Here is a 15909-nt window from a genome sequence, read left to right as displayed (position 1 = left end):
AACACCTGGCTTTGTGATAATAAATTCAGAACCTAACTATATTGTCCCTGTAACTTTAGTTTCTTGAAGTAAACTTCTATGTTTTTTTAAATTCTATTTCGTAACTATAACTTCCCTGTAACCTTTGTTTTTTTCAGTGAATTGCTATGTTTTAAGATCAAGTAATTTTCATTACTATACATAAATCCAACCACTGCCGCGTATGGCCTGTGGCCAGGCCAACATCCCTAACCACCCAACCCCATGCTGCACACGGCTTTTGGCATTATGCACTGGGAGTTGGCTGCAGGTCCGCGTGCCCCCCACCCCCAGCCTATTTCGTCCCTGGGGGCCCCATTCAGAACCCGGCCTTCAAAAATGTTTTTTTTTTAGGAGGCTATGCAGCCCCAACCCGGGCCGATTTCGGCCCGGTGACCCAGGAAAATGACCATAGACACACATACAATTGACCTCTCAAACTTCAGTGTATGGGTCTGAGACCATAACCACCTCTTTAGCATGTAGTCTCCAGACCTAGCTGACATTGAACCCAAAGATTTTGAGTGGAAAAAGACTTCAATGTTACATCACTAGGAATGTTTAATAGTCAAAACACTGGAAAATAAACAGACCCACTGCCATGAGATACAATGATTTGAACCATCAGCCTATTGACAGTCCAAGAGCTTTACTATTGGGCCAAAAGTGACCCTGTTCTGCTGTGCCTAAATGTAAGTATAACATTCTAGCCAAACATTTTGCTATAGTGACGCTTTGAAGTCATTACATGGAGTAACCATAGCAACAACAATCTCTCTCTTCCATCTGGAGTGACAGGACTTTGGGAGGAGCCTCGAGATCCCTGAGGTCCTATCTGGCCCCCCACATCCTGGGGGAGCCAGCATTGCTCCCACAGACAGGGAGCTGCTTTAAATAGTAGCTCCCTATTTGTGGGAGCAATGTTTTCATCTGTTTTCTTGCACGCATATTTGCGTGCAGGGAAACAGATGAAAACTCTGCTTCCTGTAAGTGCGAGTCTTTGCTCTGACTTGGTGGGAGCTTTCAAAGATCCCGCCAAGTGAGAGCAAACAGCTATTTGGGCACCTCGGGACATAGCAGGAACCTGCCCTGGAAGGTGTCTGTCTGCAGGGAAATCTGTGGCTTTTCAAAGGGGGTCACAACCTCCCTCCAACTTTCTACTCCCCTGGTAGCCCCGGGGAGGTGGTGGTCCCTGGGGCTGCAGGGGGAACCGTGCCTCCCACACACTTTTGTATGTTTGCTCGGGGTGGTGACCGTCCCCGGGGCTGTATTCTTAATCTATTTAGCCACAGGGAAGTTGCGGTCCCCGGGGCAGTTAGGTTCTGAATTTACATGCACAAAACTGTAGAAATTCAGCTGTTATAGTTAGAGTTATCATGAAGCATTTTCATCCTTAGCAGACATCAATGCTCATTGAGGTGGATGGATCTTTAGACCCAGTAAAAACTAAATTAATTTAAACACCATGACCAATGTGGTCACAGAAGGAAAACTCCACTCAAAAATAAAGTTAAGGGATTTATTACCAACACAAGCTCGAAGTCATGTAGATTATTCTTTACATCAAATTATAAAGATATGTAACAACCAAGGTTGTCCAAGGCGACAAAATAAGTTCAGGCGAACTAACATTAACAAAACTAAGCATTCAAGAGGAACTATGCATATATTAAATGAAATACCTTGGATACAGAAATGATGTGCTGCCCAGGGTTAGCAATCATCAGTCAATTAAATTTAGCTCAGTCATAAATTAGGCTGGGCAATAAAAAACCTACAGCTAACCAATTCAGGGAAATACATGAGTGGGACGAAACACATGCAGGTATAAAACAAAAAGCACAAAAAGGGTAAAAATTGTTTTGAAAAAGATAATCTCAGACTATTGGTTACTAATTAGGATAGACCAAATTTTAATAAAAAGTTTCAGCATATAAATAAATCGATCAAAAGACTTCTGGAAGGGGGTTGGAAAAGATTTCTAAGCCTCAAAGAGACATCTCAAATGGCACAGGCAGAGAGGAAGATACCTCTCAGAGGGGCTCAGCTTTTAGGGACTCTTTATCAGCGTCTGCAAGCATCTGCGAGCATTCGACCAAAGTCCAACTGAGCACTTTCATATCAAAAGTCACAAAGCATTCTGATTCGCCAAAGGTATCCGTCCATGTCACACTGAAGGGGCATCATCCAATAATAATCAGTCACACATTTTCAAGTTGAAACGTGCATTCTTTCCCAAGATTTCCATAAGAACATCTTCTATCTGTGTGACTCCACACAAGTTTGAAGTCTTAGAAATGGGGTCTCTAGTTGGCAGTGGTTTGCCCCTGTCCAAGTTGGGACCCTCACTCTAGTTAGGGTAATGGAGCCACACAGCTAAGATCACCCCTGCTCACCCCCTTGGTTGCTTGACACAAGCAGTCAGGCTTATCTCAGAGGCAATGTGTAAAATATTTGTACCCACACACAGCAACACAGTGAAAACACCACAAAAGTACTCCACACCAGTTTAAAAAAATAGCCAATATTTATCTGAATAAAACAAGAACAAAACGTAAAAAATTCCAAAATACACAAGCCAAGATACATATTTTTAATGGTTAAATCTCAATAAAGTGTTTAGAAACAAAATAGCTCCAACTGGGGCTCTCACAAAGTCGATGACGGAGTCGTTCCCAACAGTCTGACGCCACTCGCAAGAGAGTGCGGACCAATCACGGAATCGCATGGACCCTAGGCCCAATACTTTTGGAAAACGGTGAAACAAAGACATTGCATGGAGTCGGGGAGGTGAGGTGTTGCTGGAACCGATGGGGCTTCGGTTCCTTACTGCTACTGGGGAGGTGAGGCGTCAGTTCCTTACTGCGAGGCAGGGGAGGTTAGGTGTCGGTTCCTTACAGTTGCAGGGGAGGTGATGCGGCATCAGTGGCGAGGCATTGGTTCGTTATAATCTGGCAGGGTTGATGAATCCAGCTGGACAAGACACAGGGCATCGACTTTGCAGTGTCGTGATCACATTACAGGGCCACATATGCTGCGGCAGAGTCAGGTGACCAGGACATCGGGGACACAGCACTCAGGACTCATGCTGTGGCGGGACATCAGAGGAACTGCAGCGGCGTCGGGCTTATGGCGTCAGTCATGGTCATTGCACTCAGTGGGACCAACAGCTCCTGGTGCAGGCAACGGCATGTAGTCAGACAGTGGCGTCTGTTCCGAAGTTGCTCTGGAGTTGATGCACTTGGTTTCTTTTTGGTTGCACCAGAACTCACACACAAGGGGCCAGGTCGAGGTGGCAGTGAAACTGCACACACAGGCCTTGCAATGGCAGGCCTGAGACAAGGAAAAAAGGGGCTACTTAAGTGGGTGGCACAACCAGTGCTGCAGGCCCACTAGTAGCATTTAACTTACCAGCCCTATGCACATGAAGTGCACTTTACTAGGGACTTATAAGTAACTTAATAGTCTAATCAGGTATGATTCAAGGTTACCATGTTTTAAGGGAGAGAGCATATGCACTTTAGCACTGGTTAGCAGTGGTAAAGTGCGCAGAGTCTAAAAACCAGCAAAAACAGTGTCCAAAAAGTGGAGGGAGGCAGGCAAAAAGTTAGGGGTGACTACCCTAAGGCTGTCAGGTCTAACAATGTATATATATATATATATATATTTTATTTTTGCGTCCTGGATTTTAATATATTACAATGGTTACCCTCATTTCCTTTTGTCTTTGCATTCTTCCGGGGGAGTTGGGGGGTGTAACTGTAATGTATCAATATTTATTAGTGTGTGTGTTGTCATGGGTGAGGGTGGGGATGTTGCGTATTGCGTGTGTGTGTCCCTGTTTTTTCCCCCCACCCTCCCCTGTGTCGTAGGTGCAGTACTCAACGTGGTCTTCACTACCGGCGGTCGTGCTCCTGGTAGAGGAGCAAGATGATAAGGGTTGGCAGGATCTGGAGCCCGGGGTCCATGGGGTCTGGATTCCTCATGGGGTGTGTAGAGGTGAGCGTTTTCCCTTCGAAGTCCTGTTTCCGCCATGTTTTTGTTCATGGGGAATCCGCCCCGGAAAAGGTGGCGGATTGGTAGGTTGTGATACTGTGGGCGGTACATTGTCCTCCGCCTGTCTGTTGGCGGTGACCGCCAAGCTGTTTGTTTGTACCGCCGAGGCGGTCTGAGTGTTAAAGTGTCTGTCTTTGTTGGCGGTTTCTGCCACAGTCGGGATTCCATTTGTTTTCCGCCGGCCTGTTTGCGGTTTTACCGCTGCTTTAACACCGACCGCCAGGGTTGTAATGACCACCCAGGTCTCCTCTCCCCTTTAGGGCTCCCTCGCCACACATGCACACTGTGCTGCCCACCAGTCATCGTCCTACTCCTCCACAATCTACCCCTCTTCACATTTATTTTCATCATAGTCCAGGTCCCACTCCATCACACCCTCAGTCACACCACACTCAGCACTGGTACTTGGCCATTCAACGTCACCCACACCACCATCTCCAAATTGGGTAGGGTACAAATCCTGGGATGGGTCAAAACTGAGCAGGGCAGATGCTGATCTTGTCCCCTGCCGGCTGTCCAAACGGTCCAGCGCTGCACCAGAGCCACCCGCACTGACATAAGCTGCAACTTCAGGCCAAGGATCCAAAGCCGTAAAACACTTTCTCGGCTGTGACGTGCAGAGTGTCCCAAGCCTATCCGTATCTGTAACACCTGGCTTTGTGATAATAAATTCAGAACCTAACTATATTGTCCCTGTAACTTTAGTTTCTTGAAGTAAACTTCTATGTTTTTTTAAATTCTATTTCGTAACTATAACTTCCCTGTAACCTTTGTTTTTTTCAGTGAATTGCTATGTTTTAAGATCAAGTAATTTTCATTACTATACATAAATCCAACCACTGCCGCGTATGGCCTGTGGCCAGGCCAACATCCCTAACCACCCAACCCCATGCTGCACACGGCTTTTGGCATTATGCACTGGGAGTTGGCTGCAGGTCCGCGTGCCCCCCACCCCCAGCCTATTTCGTCCCCGGGGGCCCCATTCAGAACCCGGCCTTCTAACATTTTTTTTTTTTAGGAGGCTACGCAGCCCCAACCCGGGCCGATTTCGGCCCGGTGACCCAGGAAAATGACCATAGACACACATACAATTGACCTCTCAAACTTCAGTGTATGGGTCTGAGACCATAACCACCTCTTTAGCATGTAGTCTCCAGACCTATCTGACATTGAACCCAAAGATTTTGAGTGGAAAAAGACTTCAATGTTACATCACTAGGAATGTTTAATAGTCAAAACACTGGAAAATAAACAGACCCACTGCCATGAGATACAATGATTTGAACCATCAGCCTATTGACAGTCCAAGAGCTTTACTGTTAGGCCAAAAGTGACCCTGTTCTGCTGTGCCTAAATGTAAGTATAACATTCTAGCCAAACATTTTGCTATAGTGACGCTTTGAAGTCATTGCATGGAGTAACCATAGCAACAACAATCTCTCTCTTCCATCTGGAGTGACAGGACTTTGGGAGGAGCCTCGAGATCCCTGAGGTCCTATCTGGCCCCCCACATCCTGGGGGAGCCAGCATTGCTCCCACAGGCAGGGAGCTGCTTTAAATAGTAGCTCCCTATTTGTGGGAGCAATGTTTTCATCTGTTTTCTTGCACGCATATTTGCGTGCAGGGAAACAGATGAAAACTCTGCTTCCTGTAAGTGCGAGTCTTTGCTCTGACTTGGTGGGAGCTTTCAAAGATCCCGCCAAGTGAGAGCAAACAGCTATTTGGGCACCTCGGGACATAGCAGGAACCTGCCCTGGAAGGTGTCTGTCTGCAGGGAAATCTGTGGCTTTTCAAAGGGGGTCACAACCTCCCTCCAACGTTCTACTCCCCTGGTAGCCCCGGGGAGGTGGTGGTCCCTGGGGCTGCAGGGGGAACCGTGCTTCCCACACACTTTTGTATGTTTGCTCGGGGTGGTGACCGTCCCCGGGGCTGTATTCTTAATCTATTTAGCCACAGGGAAGTTGCGGTCCCAGGGGCAGTTAGGTTCTGAATTTACATGCACAAAACTGTAGAAATTCAGCTGTTATAGTTAGAGTTATCATGAAGCATTTTCATCCTTAGCAGACATCAATGCTCATTGAGGTGGATGGATCTTTAGACCCAGTAAAAACTAAATTAATTTAAACACCATGACCAATGTGGTCACAGAAGGAAAACTCCACTCAAAAATAAAGTTAAGGGATTTATTACCAACACAAGCTCGAAGTCATGTAGATTATTCTTTACATCAAATTATAAAGATATGTAACAACCAAGGTTGTCCAAGGCGACAAAATAAGTTCAGGCGAACTAACATTAACAAAACTAAGCATTCAAGAGGAACTATGCATATATTAAATGAAATACCTTGGATACAGAAATGATGTGCTGCCCAGGGTTAGCAATCATCAGTCAATTAAATTTAGCTCAGTCATAAATTAGGCTGGGCAATAAAAAACCTACAGCTAACCAATTCAGGGAAATACATGAGTGGGACGAAACACATGCAGGTATAAAACAAAAAGCACAAAAAGGGTAAAAATTGTTTTGAAAAAGATAATCTCAGACTATTGGTTACTAATTAGGATAGACCAAATTTTAATAAAAAAGTTTCAGCATATAAATAAATCGATCAAAAGACTTCTGGAAGGGGGTTGGAAAAGATTTCTAAGCCTCAAAGAGACATCTCAAATGGCACAGGCAGAGAGGAAGATACCTCTCAGAGGGGCTCAGCTTTTAGGGACTCTTTATCAGCGTCTGCAAGCATCTGCGAGCATTCGACCAAAGTCCAACTGAGCACTTTCATATCAAAAGTCACAAAGCATTCTGATTCGCCAAAGGTATCCGTCCATGTCACACTGAAGGGGCATCATCCAATAATAATCAGTCACACATTTTCAAGTTGAAACGTGCATTCTTTCCCAAGATTTCCATAAGAACATCTTCTATCTGTGTGACTCCACACAAGTTTGAAGTCTTAGAAATGGGGTCTCTAGTTGGCAGTGGTTTGCCCCTGTCCAAGTTGGGACCCTCACTCTAGTTAGGGTAATGGAGCCACACAGCTAAGATCACCCCTGCTCACCCCCTTGGTTGCTTGACACAAGCAGTCAGGCTTATCTCAGAGGCAATGTGTAAAATATTTGTACCCACACACAGCAACACAGTGAAAACACCACAAAAGTACTCCACACCAGTTTAAAAAAATAGCCAATATTTATCTGAATAAAACAAGAACAAAACGTAAAAAATTCCAAAATACACAAGCCAAGATACATATTTTTAATGGTTAAATCTCAATAAAGTGTTTAGAAACAAAATAGCTCCAACTGGGGCTCTCACAAAGTCGTTGACGGAGTCGTTCCCAACAGTCTGACGCCACTCGCAAGAGAGTGCGGACCAATCACGGAATCGCATGGACCCTAGGCCCAATACTTTTGGAAAACGGTGAAACAAAGACATTGCATGGAGTCGGGGAGGTGAGGTGTTGCTGGAACCGATGGGGCTTCGGTTCCTTACTGCTACTGGGGAGGTGAGGCGTCAGTTCCTTACTGCGAGGCAGGGGAGGTTAGGTGTCGGTTCCTTACAGTTGCAGGGGAGGTGATGCGGCATCAGTGGCGAGGCATTGGTTCGTTATAATCTGGCAGGGTTGATGAATCCAGCTGGACAAGACACAGGGCATCGACTTTGCAGTGTCGTGATCACATTACAGGGCCACATATGCTGCGGCAGAGTCAGGTGACCAGGACATCGGGGACTCAGCACTCAGGACTCACGCTGTGGCGGGACATCAGAGGAACTGCAGCGGCATCGGGCTTATGGCGTCAGTCATGGTCATTGCACTCAGTGGGACCAACAGCTCCTGGTGCAGGCAACGGCATGTAGTCAGACAGTGGCGTCTGTTCCGAAGTTGCTCTGGAGTTGATGCACTTGGTTTCTTTTTGGTTGCACCAGAACTCACACCCAAGGGGCCAGGAACTGGATTTGGCACCACTTGGCAAGTCAGGACTCTCTGCAGAACAGCCCAGGTGCTGGCAGATGAAGTCTTTGATGTCCCTGAGACTTCTAACAGGAGGCACGCTCAGTTCAAGCCCTTGGAGAACCTTGGAAAGCATGATGTAGAAAGCAAAGTGCAGTCCTTTTACTCCCAGGACAGAAGCACTTCAAGCCCTTGGAGAACCTTGGAAAGCATGATGTAGAAAGCAAAGTGCAGTCCTTTCACTCCCAGGACAGAAGCAGCAAGCAGAAGACCAGCTCAGCAAAGCAACAGGCAGAGAGGCAGTCCCTTCTATAGCATCTAGCTCTTCTTCCTGGCATAATGTCCTCAGTCCAGAAGTGTTCTGAAGTTGTTGTCTCAGAGGCCCAATATTTATACGCTTTCCTGCCATTGAAGTAGGCATACTATAAAGGAAAGTCTTTGTGGTGCACAGGACCCTGCCATTCCTGCGCCAGACACACTCCAGGGGATTTAGACTGCTTTGTGTAAGGACTGGCACAGCCCTATTCAGGTATAGGTGTCAGCTCATCCCACCACTCTAGCCTAGGAAGACCTATCAGGATGTGCAGGACATACCCCAGCTCACTTTCTATGGCTTTCTAGAGTGAACTCACTAACAGCCCAACTGTCATCCTGACCCAAACGTGAATTCCACAGCCAGGCAGAGGCACAGAATGGTTAAACAAGAAAACGCCCACTTTCTAAAAGTGGCATTTTCACATTTAAAAAGAACAGCTTCAGCAAAAGATGTATTTTTAAATTGTGAGTTCAGAGACCCCAAATGCCATATCTCCCTCTGCTCCCAATGGAAAATTACATTTAAACGATATGTCAAGGCAATCCTCATGTTAACCTATGGAAGAGATAGGCCCTGCAATAGTGAAAACTGAATTTAAATACACTTCACCCTGCCCATAGGGCTGCCTTGGGGCTCCTTAGGGGTGACTTACATGTTGTAAAAGGTAAGGTTTGGGCCTGGCAAGTGGGTGCACTTGGCAGGGCAAACCAGCAGTAAAAACTGTACACACAGACGATTCAGTGGCAGGTCTGAGACATGTTTACAGAGCTACTCCTATGGGTGGCAAAATCAGTGCTGCAGGCCCACTAATAGCATTTGATTTACATGCCTTGTACACACATGGTGCACTATACTACGGACTTACTAGTGAATCACATATGCTAGTCATGAATAAACCAATTACCTGTACCATTTTAGACAGAGAGCACTTTCATTTTAACACTGGCCAGCAGTGGTAAAGTGCCAAGAGTCCTAAACGCCAGCAAAAACAAAGTTGAGCACAGGATCAAAACAGGAGGTCAGAAGACAAAAAGATAGGGAAGCCACACCAAGAGCTGACAGGTCTAACACGTGTCCCCCCAGCTGAAAGTAGGAAGAAACTACCCAATGTTATGGGAGTTATCATCACTAAGGCCGAAGAACCTGGACAGGCCACCAGCATTGGAGTGTTCCGTGCCAGGGTGGTGCTCCACCATAAAGTCCAGTTCCTGTAGGGAGATGGACCACCTCAACAGTTTAGAAGTTTCACTTCCCATCTGCATTACCATCTGAGGAGCCTGTGGTCTGCCTGAACCCAGAAGTGAGTCCCAAACAAGTAGGGTCCTAGCTTCTTCAGTGCCCAGACCACAGCCAAGGCTTCCCTTTCTATTGTGCTCCACCTCTGTTCCCGGGAAAGTAACCTCCTACTAATGAAGGCTACAGGTTGATCTAGGCCCTCTTCATTTAGGTGCGAGAGTACAGATCCCACACCGTGCTCTGAAGCATCTGTCTGCACCACAAACTGGAGAAGTCAGGACCCTTGAGCATGGATGCTGTGCCTCCTTCAGGGTGTCAAAAGCAGTCCTCCATGCCTCAATCCATACCACCTGATGGGGCTGCTTCTTGGAAGTCAGCTCTGTCAAGGGAGCAACAATGGTGCCATACCCCTTGACAACTCTCCTGTAGTACCCAGTGAGACCTAAAAAGGCTCTCACCTCTGTCTGGGTCTTCATCTTGGGGGGTGGTCAAGGCAGAATATTATTAATCTTGGCTTGTATGGGTGCCACCTGGCCGCTCCCTAGCTGTTGTCCCAAGTACACCACCTACCCTTCCCCTATCTGACACTTAATGGCCTTAATAGTGAGGCCTCTCTGTAGAGATCTCAACACTCCCTAGAGATGGTACACGTGGTCTTCCCATCTAGAGCTGAAGACAGCAGTGTCATCCAGGTAGGTGGCACTGAAGTTCTCCAACCCAGCCAGGACCTGGTTGACCAGCCTCTGGAAGATAGCAGGGACGTTCTTCAACCCAAAAGGCATAACACGAAACTGGTAATGCCCCCTACGTTAGATCAAACGTGCTGAGGAACGTGGAAGCTCCCAACTGGTCAATGAGATCATCAGCTCAGGGGATGGGGTGCGCGTCAGTCTTAGTGACGCCATTGAGCCCCTGTTAGTCAACACAGAACCTCAGTTCAGGTGTGACACCGGGTGGAGCAGCCTCATGGACCAGAACCACTGGGATGGACCAAAGACTGTTGGAGTGCTCAATCACCCCTAACTCCAGAATCTTAGAGACTTCCTCCTTGATGCTGTTTGTCATTCTGTCAGTCACCCTGTAAGACTTGTGTTTAACAGGAAGGCTGTCCCCAGTGTCAAATCATGCGTACACCATTGGGTGACTCCAGGGGTGAGTGATAACATAGAAGAGAACTGTCCCAGCAACCGGTGACAGTCCCTCTGCTATTCTAAGCTCAGAGTAGGGGAGAGGTTCATACCCTCTACTGATCTATCCTGTTCTCTGGCAGACAAGAGGCAGTCGGGGAGAGGCTCACTCTCCTCTTCCACCCCGTCATCTGTGACCAAGAGCATGGTCAACTCAGACCTCTCAAAATGTGGCTTGAGGCGGTTCATGTGCAGGACCCTCAAAGGGTTCCTGCATGTCCACCAGGTAGGTGACATTACTCTTGCGTTCCTTCAACTCAAAAGGCCCAGACAGACGGTCTTGGACAGCACAGTGTTCTACCGGGGCCATCATCCACACCTTTTGGCCAGGCTGAAACTCAACCAGAGTGGTATTCTGGCCATACCAACGTTTCATGTCCTCTTTCATGTCCTCTTGACTAGCCTCTGGGTTCTCTTGGGTGGGTTTCCGGAAGCAGGCTGTCTAGTTCCTGAAGGCCAGCATGTAACTTAATACATCCTGGGGTAGCTTCTTGGGTAATTGCTCCCAGCCATCCTTCAATAAACTGAGAGGCCTTCTCACAGGGTGCCCATACAGAAGTTCAAAAGGGCTGAAGCCAACCCCCTTCTGCTGTACCTCCATGTAGGCAAACAACAGGTGTGGTAAGAGGACATCTCACTTACGCCTCATTTGTTCTGAGACCGATAATCATGCCTTTCAGAGTACGGTTGAACCTTTCAACCAACCTATTACTTTGAGGGTGGTAAGGCATGGTGAACTTGTGGGTAACACCACACACCTTCTATATACCTTCATGCGGCCTTCATGTACAACAACATAAAACTGGTACCATGGTCAGACACCACCTCCTTGGGGATACCCACATGGGTAAAGATCCCCATAAGTGCCCTGGCCACTGTGGGCACAGCCATTGTCCGCAGAGGGATAGCTTCCAGATACAGGGTGGCATGGTCCACCAACTGTTATACTATGGTGTGCAAGCTAGATGTACATATTGTGGTCCCCTTTCCCGCTTTTGATGGTCTCTCTCTAGGAATTTGCGTAAACAATGTGTGTAGCAAGTTGGCTCTGTATATACTATCTCAAAGTGAGAGATAGTGTGCACAGAGTCCAAGGGTTCTCCTTAGAGGTTGATAGTGGCAAAATTAGATAATACTAATGTTCTATTTTGTGGTAGTGTGGTCAAGCAGTAGGCTTATCAGAAGGTAGTGTTAAGCATTTGTTGTACACACACAGGCAATAAATGAGAACACACACTCAATGACTTAACTCCAGGCCAATAGGTTTTTATATAGAAAAATATTATTTTCTTAATTTATTTTAGAACCACAAGATTCTGAATTTAGGTAACTATATAAATTGTATGGTACTTCACACAGGTAAGTATAGCACTTTGATTTAAAACAGTAGTACACACAGTTTTGGCAAAAATGGCAAAAAGCTATTTTAAGTGGACACAGGGCAAAAATTAACAGTTCCTGGGGAAGGTAAGTATTGGTTAGTTTCTCAGGTAAGTAAAGCACTTACAAGTTCAGTCTCCTGGGCATAGACAGCCCACAGTTGGGGGTTCAAGGCACCCCAAACCCTCAGCACCAGCAACACAGGGCCGGTCAGGTGCAGAGGTCAAACGAGTCACCAAATAACATAGGCGCCTATGGAGAACAGGGGTGCTCCAGTTTCAGTCTCCTAGTAGGTAAGTACCTGTGTCCTCGGGGAGCAGACCAGTGGTGTTTTGTAGAGCAATGTGGGGGAACACACACACAGGCACACAAAATACACCCTCAGATGCACAGGGGCGGCCAGGTGCAGTGTGCTAAGCAGGTGTCGGGTTTATTGTTGAAAACAATGGAGGGACCTGGGGTTCACTCTGGCAATGCAGGCAGGACACTGGGGGGCTTCTTGGGACAGCCACCGACTGGGCTAGGATGAGGGATGCCTGCTGGTCACTCCTGCACTGGTAGGTGGTTCCTCTTGGTCCTGGGGGCTGAGGGTGCAGTGCTTGGTCTAGGCGTCGGGTTCCCTTGTTACCAGGCAGTCGCGGTCAGGGGGAGCCTCTGGATCCTCTCTGCAGGCGTCGCTGTGGGGGTGCAGGGAGGTTGACTCAGGGTGTCCACGTTGTTGGAGTTGCCTGGGAGTCCTCTCTGCAGTGGTGGTTGTTCTGAACTCGAGCCGGGGGTGTCGGGTGCAGGGTGGGAAGACTCACGCTTCTGACGGGAAGTTTAAGTCTCTTTAAAGTTGCTTTCTTTGTTGGTGTTTCTGGAGAGAGCTGCTGTCCTCGTGAGGTTCTTGGTCCTTTAGGTGCAGGTCAGTCCTTTCAGCCCTCAGAGGTCGCTGGTCCCACTGGATGCGTTGCTGTGCAGGTTCTTTGAGTCTGGAGACAGGCCGGTAGGGCTGGGGCCAAGTCAGTTGTTGTCTCCGTCATCTCTGCGGGGCTTTCAGGTCAGCAGTGCTTCTTCTTTCTTCAGGTTGCAGGAATCTGATTTCCTGGGTTCAGGGATGGCCCTAAATAATCAATTTAGGGGGGTGTTTAGGTCTGGGGGGCAGTAGGCAATGGCTACTGCGCTGGAGGGTGGCTACACCCTCTTTGTGCCTCCTCCCTGAGGGGAGGGGGGCACAACCCTTTTTCCTATTGGGGGAATCCTCCAAAACCAAGATGGAGGATTTCTTAAGGCAGGGTCACCTCAGCTCAGGACACCTTAGGGGCTGTCCTGACTGGTGGGTGACTCCTCCTTGTTTTTCTCATTATCTCCTCTGGACTTGCCATCAGAAGTGGGGGCTGTGTCCGGAGGGGCGGGCATCTCCACTAGGTGGGATGCACTGGGGCGCTGTAACAACAGGCATGAGCCTTTGAGGCTCACCACCAGGTGTTACAGTTCCTGCAGGGGGAGGTGAGAAGCACCTCCACCCAGTGCAGGCTTTGTTCCTGGCCACAGAGTGTCAAAAGCGCTCACCCCATGTGGCCAGAAACCCGTCGGGTTGTGGCAGGCTGGCAGGAACTGGTCAGCCTAACACTAGGAATTGGACTTGGACTGGTATACAGGGAGCATCTCTAAGATGCACTCTGTGTGCATTTTTTCAATACATCCCTCACTGGCATCAGTGTGGATTTATTGTGCTGAGAAGTTTGATACCAAACTTCCCAGATTTCAGTGTAGCCGTTACGGAACTGTGGAGTTTGTATTTGACAAACTCTCAAACCATATACTCTTTATGGCTACCCTGCACTTACAATGTCTAAGGTTTGGCTTAGACACTGTAGGGGCATAGTGCTCATGCATAGTGCTCACCTGTGGTATAGTGCACCCTGCCTTAGGGCTGTAAGGCCTGCTAGAGGGGTGACTTACCTATGCCACAGGCAGTGGGTTGTGGGCATGGCACTCTGAGGGGAGTGCCTTGTCGACTTAGTCATTTTCTCCCCACCAGCACACACAAGCTGTGAGGCAGTGTGCATGTGCTGAGTGAGGGGTCCCCAGGGTGGCATAATACATGCTGCAGCTCTTAGAGACCTTCCCTGGCCACAGGGCCCTTGGTACCAGGGGTACCAGTTACAAGAGACTTATCTGTGTGCCAGGGCTGTGCCAATTGTGGGAAGGTACTGTTTAAGGAAAGGACACTAGTGCTGGGGCCGGGTTAGCAGGATCCCAGCACACTTTCAATCATAACTAGCATCAACAAAAGGCAAAAATATAGGGGGTAACCATGCCATGACAGGCATGTTCCTACAATAAGGATTACCTGTAATTAAATAAGAGTCTTGAACCTCCTATACTGTCTATGCCTACTCCTACTGTGATTCCAGATTAGTCCCTTGTTTCCTCAGTTAAGCCTACCTAGACGTAGGCTTGACGTTCCTAGACGTTCAGTGGCTATCTTGCATGTTTTACCTTGATGAGATTTCCCAAGATGCTGACTCACTCGACTCCTAGACATTTACATAGGCAACAATAATAAGAACAAACTCTCAGGGAATTAGATTCTCCAGATATTCATGGGTTAATCATTGTACTGTGCTAGTATTGCGAGGAATCCAATTCAGTGTTTAAATCACATTGAAAACATAGGGTTAATATTAAGGATTGCGGTTCACGTGGTATTACTATGAAAACATAGGGTTAATCAATACTGTTCAACTTCATGAACAACCAGCTTATCACTGTTACATCACAGCGTCATTTTGAGCATGGCAAAGATAAGCTTCAACTTTGTTTAATCGCCAAACACAGATTGTTCTGCATCACCAGCAACAATTTGAAATAATGCAAATGCCACTTTGAACTCAGTCATAATAAACGTATTCACAGTACATCATATTGCTAACAACAATAGTAATGCCACATTAAACTCAGCAATAATAATTGTATTCACAGTATATTGTTTTCATCATAATTGTTCAATAGAAACTCTCTGTGGTGTAATGCAAGCAACTACAATAAGCGTTATAGCATGACAAGCGGCGAACATCCCAATGACCTTAAAAACCTAAGATTTGCCCTTTTAGGTGCAACGCATCCTGGAACATTCACGTATCAAGTTTCAAGTCAGCAAGTATCAAGTTTTAGCACTAAATGTTCTTAAATTGCTCACAGTGCGTTACCACATTTTTAAGGGTTAATTCCCACGGTCTTTTCTTCTTCCAGAAGGGGCGCTCACTGTTGTTCACTGCTACAACCTGGTGGACCACATTAGGGACTACCTGCTCTTGAGAAACCAGATGACAGCGAACAGTTGTCATACTGGTTCCTATGTCTCGCAGAGCCTCCACCTTCCTCCCATTGATAATCACCCACTGCTTATACTTCTTAGTGTTATCAGGCATGAGGGTTCTCTGGACCACTTTACCCTCACTCAGGGAGACTAGAGTTAACTCAGCTGGCTCCCCACCACTAACTGGTGGCAACTCCTCCCCAAGCGCTACACTCACCACCCCCTGCACACCGGTGGGGGGCTGTGCCTGCTTGGGACTCCCCCTGAAATGCCCTTCCTGACCACAGGCGAAACACTAGAGGAGCTTGTTCCCTGCAGGCTTTCTTGAAGCAAACCAACTTTTCTTCTCAACAGGGCATTGGGAAAACTTGTCCTAGGAACTGGTTTGGTGCCCTTTTAAGAACTCCTTCCCTTTATCTTTGCCCCCTCCTCCTTCTTCTGTTGAGGACCCTGCCCA

This window comes from Pleurodeles waltl, chromosome 3_1 (genome assembly GCF_031143425.1).
Source record: "Pleurodeles waltl isolate 20211129_DDA chromosome 3_1, aPleWal1.hap1.20221129, whole genome shotgun sequence".
NCBI lineage: Eukaryota > Metazoa > Chordata > Amphibia > Caudata > Salamandridae > Pleurodeles > Pleurodeles waltl.
This window is presented reverse-complemented; position numbering follows the sequence as displayed.